General features: G+C 54.1%; 1 long non-coding RNA gene across 1 annotated transcript; it reads left to right on the top strand.

Moving 5' to 3' along the window:
* Positions 1 to 303: 303 nt before the first annotated feature.
* Positions 304 to 6,957, top strand: LOC131583606 (uncharacterized). The gene is made up of 3 exons (XR_009278540.1): positions 304 to 638; positions 3,582 to 3,703; positions 5,540 to 6,957. It is a non-coding gene; the product is annotated as an uncharacterized LOC131583606 (long non-coding RNA).
* Positions 6,958 to 7,333: the final 376 nt, after the last annotated feature.

Below are 7,333 nucleotides of genomic sequence, written 5' to 3'. Positions count from 1 at the left end.
AAATAATACAGATGAAGTGGGGAATAATTTGATTTGCCAACTAATGTTTGAGTCAAGGGGGTTTTTTTTTCCTGTTTTCCTGAATCTACAGTTGACAAATCCCACAACCATTCCCCTCTCCCTGTCCTTCAGTGAGACACGGACACAGAGGAATGATTCATCGCAGGGGTTGGATGCAGCCTGCTGAAAACCAGGGATGTTTGTGTTGGTTTATGCATGGAAGGGGTGGGATCCCCCTGGGAGCTCCTCGAGGCAGTGAAAGGGATTGTCTTGGATAATCAAAGACAATGAGGGAAAGTGGGGTCAATGATCCGTTTGACAAAAGCAGAAGGCAGAGGATGCACGGAGCGATTCCAGAGCTGGGGATGTGACAAGAGGCTGCTGCCAGGAGCCATCTGGCCAGAGGGGAGAGGGGGAGCGCCAGCCTCGGAATGGGCACCTTGGGAACCAGCGCCTTCACACACCTGGCTCCACACCCTGCGAGTTCCCTGGGACAGAACGGGACATTCCTTGGGACATTCCATGTGGCAGAGCCACTGCTGGCCTCCAGAAGCATGAAAAAATCCTTTGGAACAGCAGGTGTAGGTGTTGGGGTGTGACCTGCTTTTCCAGGAGCTGACTGACTGGAGATAGACCTGGTGAGTGGTTTCAGAAGGATTTTGCAGGGAGTCACTCAGGGTCAGGGCTTTGGAACGTTCTGCTGCTCTTTTCCATTTGCAAAGGGTAAAAATATGAGAGAGGAGCTGGAACAACCTGTGTAAATAAGGAACAAGAAAGGAAAAATAAAACTGCAGGGAGCAGCTTCCTCCCAGGCGCTTTTCTCTGCCTTTTTTAGGCAAATCTGCTGCTGGCCCTCAGCACCTCCCAGCTGCCCCTAAGCCCTGCTGTCCCTGAAGCCAGGAACCAGTTCATGCTCAGGCTACACCTGGGGATGAGCTGGTTTCCAGGGATATGAGGGATCTCTGCATAAAAGCAATGCAGCAGAGGCCAGGCTGGGCCAGCTCTGGAGGGGGCTCCGGTGGAATAGTTCCTAAATCCTTTTTATTCCTGGTTTACTGAAAGATGCTAAGAAAAAACTCAAAAATATGTGGCTTTGGGTGGATGCCCCAAGCTTAGAGCCTGGCCTGCCCTGATATCCCATTTATTTGGAAGGGTTAGTGCTGGTCCAGGCCACATTCCTGCCTCCATCCCAGGCAGAGCAGCACTCAGGGTTAGGTGATGGCAGGGGAAAAGCCAGGATGCTTCATTCCAAGTAGATGTGCTCTCCAGGCTGCCAGACAGGGAAGGAAATTGGAAAAATAATCTCTTTCATGTGGGTTTTGGTCCTTGATGCAAGAAGTCAGGCCAGGATTAACTGTCCCACTGGAAAACGGCCGTGGAGCAGGAGCTCTCCTGATGGCTGGAGCCATGGGAGGGCAGGGAGCTGGGGGGGACTCCGGGGGGTTTCCCAGTGCTCCCAGTGTGCAGGCAGGCAGGGCTCCCTCTGCCAGACCTGATTTTCCATGCTCTGGAAAAGCTCGAGGCTGGACCTGGAGCTCTGTGGGCTCTGGAAAAGTTGGAGCAGCCCCTGTGCTGAGGAGGACACGGGCACTGCTGGGGTGGTTCCTGGGAGGACAATTGCTCCCTATCCATAGCGGGGAGTTGGAATGAGATGATCCTTAAGGTCCTTCCCAACCCAAAGCAGTCCGTGATTCCATGGCAAGGAAGCTCAGCTGTGCGTGGATGGAAGGGGCTGGGAGCCAAGGAAAGGTGCTTGGGAAAGCCTGAGTTGTTCCCTGATGGAGGTGCAGGGAGGGTGCTGATGTCCCAGGAACATCTGCCTGGGATTCTAAACGCGGCTCAGGGCTCTTCTGTCACTTAGGCTCGGTTTAAAAATTATGTGTGTTCCCCCTGATCCAACTACAGCCGGGAAATATCCCAGAGCAGCGTGGGGAGAGAATGAAATCGAGCCTGGAGGAGGGATGGGGAGGTTCTCCAGCAGGAACTCCCTCCTGTCTGAGGCACAGAGTTCATGCTCAGCTCTCCAGAGAGTCCCGACCATTGCAGCAGGGATGGAGGGTGTCCAGCAAGGCTGCAATGATGGATGGGGAGGAGAATGAGGAGGAAAGGCTAAAATGAGCAGTTCCATCCACTCAGGGGTTGTGCCAAAGCTCAGAACTCCTGGTTTTCCCTTGGCATCCACACCAGGAGCCTGAGCTCTGCTGGACAAAGCAGCCCTTGGCTGTGCCTTGAGGGCTTGTCCGGTGATTCCCGGGGTGGGCTGGGTGGGTGTCTGAGCACATGCTGGCTCTGATGGACACATTCCAGCCCCTCCGTGTCTGAGGCCGTTCCATGTGAGCTTCAGGAGTGTGATCCCATCCCAAACACCCTCCAAGAGTGTTGGGAATGCAGCTCTGCAGCGCTGGAGCCAGGAACTGCCTGTGTTTGTGAACACAAGGTATCAATTCTCTGCTCTCCCTCCAGGCTGGAGCTGTTCCCTCCTCCCCAGCCCAAACACCTGCGGTGCTCTGCACTCGGGCTCAGCTGCCCAGCCCAGCTCTCACCTGCAGAGCCCCTCCCAGCCAGGCTCCGATGGATTTCCCAAAGGAGCAGAGCCCTGGGGCCCTGCAGCTGGGGACCATGGATGAACAACTACAGGGGACAGCTCTGCCGGCTGGGGACATCTGGGAACCTCCCCAGCTGAATGTCAGCTCTGTCCTGTGCTGGGGGAAGCAGGGGAGGGTGTGGGACAGCACTGGGGTGACTGAAGGAGCCCAAATCCCCCATTCCTCTCCCACATCCATGGCCAAATGTTCCCCAGGCCCCTCTGCTCTGGGGGCTCCAGGAAGGCTGCAGGGGGATCCCAGAGCTTTGTCCATGCTGTGGTCCAAGAAAGGAGCTGGAGGCACAGCAGGATTTGTCCTCCAGCCAGGACCAAACTTCTCCCTCCATGGCAGCTGCTGTCCCTCCCATTTTCCTCCTGGCAGCTAAGTTGTTAATAAGCCTCCTTTTCTCGGAGTCCATTGAAATGACTATTTTAAAACAACTACAGATGTGCTAAATTGGCTCAGCATAATAGGATGAGATGGAGAATAAAGGTTTCCCCAGTGGGCTGTCGCCAGCACAGGTAATTTATTACCTGGGTGGCTAATTACACGCTTCCCAGCTTTCCAGGGTGAAAACATCTTGATATTTCCTAGTTAAGGAGCCCTGACACGAGTGAAATGACCAGACATGTGAATAGGAAACGTGGTGATGAAGTACCTGCGAGCTGAAGAATGCGAAGGAAAAGGCATTCTGCAGCCAGGAAAAATGAACTGTGGGATTTCCCCCAGCACCTTGGGGGAGCGGGGAAGGGCTGCACCCCTCCAACGCTGGCCAATTCCTGCACTTTCTGCAGGAAAACGGCTGCTAACTGAATTCCAAGCTGGGGAAAAATAAAAACCCTCCTGTGAAGCAGTGAGGAGAAAGAGCTTCATGAGTCCTGTACAAGCACTCGTGAGCTTTGGGGGCTGTGGGAAGGGGAAAGCTCCACAGTCCTTCCCTCTGCCCGGGGCTGGCAGCACCCCCTGGCCCTGCTGATGGATATTCCTCCCCACCAGACATCCAGGAAGGAGAAGCTCATGTATGAGAAGCTCCCTCATTCCAGGAGAACCCTCCCATCTCCAGCTCCTCTCCACCCTGAGGAATCACCCCTTACCCTGGTGCATTCCGAGCAGTGAAGGTAGGAAACACGCCTCCATTATCTTCTGGTTTGTTATTTGATTATAAAATGCAATGTTTGCTTGGTTAATGGCTTTGAGACAAGGTATCCTATAAAATACACACTCGGTGAGCACAGCAAATGGGCCAATTTTCCCAGGATTTAAAATCGATGGCCTGGAGCAAATCCCATCCAGGAGAAAGATGCCTGGTGGAAGTGCTTGTGGCAGCCCACGGCCTCCAGCCACAGCACAGAGCTGGGGGTTCACAGAGGCTTGGCAGCAGCAGGGCCATGCAAAACTTTGGAAAAGAGTTTCTTTTTCCCTGGACAAGCTGGAGTGGTGGGATAGGGATGGGCTGGGCTGTGGGGTCAGTGTCCACTGGGTGACATTCCTGTCACCTCGTGGTGACCTGACTTGTCCCATGGCCAGCAGAGGGGACAGAGCTCTGCCTGCCCCTGGGAGCTCACCCAGGGCTTGGGTCTTCACGTGAAGACAGGAAATTATCTCAGCTAAAATGGGATCCAGGCTTCCAGACCCCTGGGTGCTCTTTCAGCACCCAAAACCTTGCCCAGCAAGGAGGATGTACCTGGTTCTTCTCAGGTGTTTCCCACCTGGGTCACCCTTCAAGATCCCCCTGTTTATTAAAGGAAATGGTCCTGGAGCCAGCACAGCTCCCAAGGAAACCTGAGCAGGCAACTTTCCTGGAAGCCATGGGAAGATTCCAGAGCTCTCCTCTCTCCCGGCTTTACAGAAGTGTCAGGAACAGAGATGGCACCACCAGGGAAGAGTCCTGAGCTCCTCCATGGCGCTCTGCAGTGGGGGAGCAGCAAAGCCTGTTCCTTCTCTGCTGGGACCCCATTCCACAGCTGGCAGCAGGGAAGGATGAGGCCATGGCCAAGGGATGGATGGAGCTCCAGTGGTGCCCAAAATGTGGATCAGAGAAACATTGGATGGTTTGGGTTGGAAGGGACCCTGAAGCTCCTCCAGTCCCTTGCCATAGCTGGGACACCTCCCACTGATCCAGGTCCAAGCTCTGCCCAACCAGGTCGTGGACACTTCCAGGGATGCAAATCCATTCTGAGAACTCTGGGATCAGATCCCATCTGCTGTCACCTTTTAACACTGAAATTCTGTGCGTTTTCCCAGAAAAGTTCCTCATATTTGTGTGACACACGGGGCTGGGGTGATCCCGACTGTCTCGGGGAAGGGGAGTGCTGGGGATAGAGGGAAGAGCAGGAAACGAGGTGTTTGGGGTATGAAAGGGGCCTCATTCCCAGGGATATAAGGGAGATGTGCGTGTCTTTGGATCCGCAGCATCTCCCAAAGCTCGAGGTTTATGCTTCTTTATCCTTCGACTTCTTCCTTAATGAGAAATTAATTAGCCTTGTAGTTCCTGCTTGGGAACTTGTAAACACTCAGCGCTGCCTGTTGCTCCCCCACCTGGGTCCCATCCCCCTTCCCTGTAGTCCGAGATATCTGACAACAACACTCCCGAACAAAGCGCGCAGCTAATTCAGGGAATTATCGGGAAGCCGGAGCAGGGCTGAGATAATCGGCCGTAAATAGCGGCTGATTGCGCTTCCTTCACGGCTGTGGCGGCTCCCTCCCAGCCCCAGCGAGCGGCTCGGGGCCACCGGGCCGGGAAGTGACCGGGCTGGGGATGTTTGGGGTGCTCCTGTGGAGGGTGGTGCTGCTGGCTCCGTTTTTTGGGGTAAAAGAAAGGAAAAGCAGTGGTTGCTTGGAGGTCCTTGGTTGTGATGTCCTCACTGTGATGTCCTCACTTCCATGTCCTTCCTTCCTTCCATGTCCTGCTCTCACCTGGGCTCTGCTGTCCCCATTCCCCGTGCCTGAAGCAGCTCCCGATGGTTCAGCCCCTGGGAGAGGAAGATCAGCTCTGCAGCCCTTCACCAAGCCCAGTCTGGGGAATTTCTGGGCTCTGCTGCTTCATCCCAGGCCTTCTCCAGCCTCTCCAAGTCCACCCTCATCCCTGCCAGCAGGCACAGCCTCTCCTGCTCAGCAGAGAGCTGGAAATGCACAATGGAAGTTGAGCATCCTCAGGAACACATCCAGACCCATGGAAACACATCCCTGATGCTGCACAGGACCCCTGAGCAGGATGTGCTCCCAGAGCAGCCAGAGAGTGGTAGAAGAGGTGGGAACAAGGCTGGGAAGAGTGGGCTCAGCCCAGTGGATCACATTGCTGGGGTCCATCACATACCCTGGATCCATGGCATGCAGCAGGGGAAGCATCATCTTCATGCCAGGACCTCATTTGTTTCCATTAAAATATCATTTTTCCAAAAGGAGAAGTTTAATCGTCAGGGAAATCGTGGCATAAATTGTTGCAAATTTGGAACACCAGGAGTGCTCTGAGGCCATAGGGCAGCAAAGAGCAGGAGCTGTGAACAAACTCCAGCAGCGGGCAGTGATGGGGCACTTCCCATTCCCACTGAGCCAAGGAGGATGGACCCTGTATCCAAAGCCTGCAGATTTGATCCACTCCAGCAAAACCAGGCTGCTTTGCCTCCGAATCCCTGCTCTGCCCTGCTGGTGGCACAGCTGTTGATGTGTCAAGGGACAGCTCTGCAGCCTTGGAGCCCAGCTCTGCTGCTGACCCTCTTTTCCCCACACAGCCACTGAACAACCCAGGAGAATCCTGCCCCCAGGAGTTTCCTACTCACAGGAAGGTGGGTCCCACAAGTGGGTTTGGTGGCAGGGAAGTCTCCTGATGCCTCCTGCTCCTTCCTCCTGTGCTGCTCAGCTGATGGGACAGAATGGGTTTGTGTCATTTCCTCAAGGAGGAAATGTGCTGTTCCAAAGAGGGCTTGGAGCTCCTTCAGCAGTGAGTCATGACTTTGTGTATAAGCTAAACACTGGAGCAGAATCATAAATAAATAAAACTGCCTTCATAAACTGGAAATTAAACACATCCCGTCCTTGTTTGCAATGCACTATGATTCATGCTGCTGCTTCCTACTTCAAGCGTTATTTTAAACCAGGCTTTGCAGGCGCTTTGTGCCTTTTATCCATCCCTTGATTTGCCCTGTGCTGCTGCTCGAGGAACGTTGTTTGATATGATAATAAATTCCACCCTCGTGTTCCCTCTCCTCGTGCTGCATCCTTGCAGGGCTGGTGGCAGTGTGAAGGCTGGAGGCTGTGGGACATTCCGAGTTCACCAGGTCACCTTCATCTCCACACTGAGGAAACGCTGCCCAGAGCAGGAGCCAGAGCTGGAATCTGCGCTCACACAGGGCTGATGTCACGCCTTGCTGGAAGTACCCACCTATTCCATTTCCCAGCCCCTGTCCCCTCCTCCCTATAGCAGCAGCAGAACTGGAGCAGACAAAGCTGGGTCAGGCACTGGATGACAGAATAGAACCATGGAATCACAAGATCCTTTGGGTTGGAAGCGGCTTTAAAGTTCATCCCATTCCACCCCTCTTCCCCTATCCCAGGCTGCTCCAAGCCCCATCCAACCTGGCCTCAGACACTTCCAGGGATGGGGCAGCCACAGCTTCTCTGGGAAACCTGTGTGCCAGGACCTCACCACTCCCATCAAACCTTCTTCAAGATCAGACTTTATCAACTATTATTCTTTTCTCACCAGGATGATTTCCAGCTGGATCATCTCCCAAGCCTGACTGCTGAAG

Source organism: Poecile atricapillus, chromosome 12 (genome assembly GCF_030490865.1).
Source record: "Poecile atricapillus isolate bPoeAtr1 chromosome 12, bPoeAtr1.hap1, whole genome shotgun sequence".
In the NCBI taxonomy this organism is placed as follows: Eukaryota; Metazoa; Chordata; class Aves; order Passeriformes; family Paridae; genus Poecile; species Poecile atricapillus.
The sequence above is the reverse complement of the archived record's forward strand: the minus strand, read 5'-3'. Positions and strand labels throughout refer to the sequence as shown.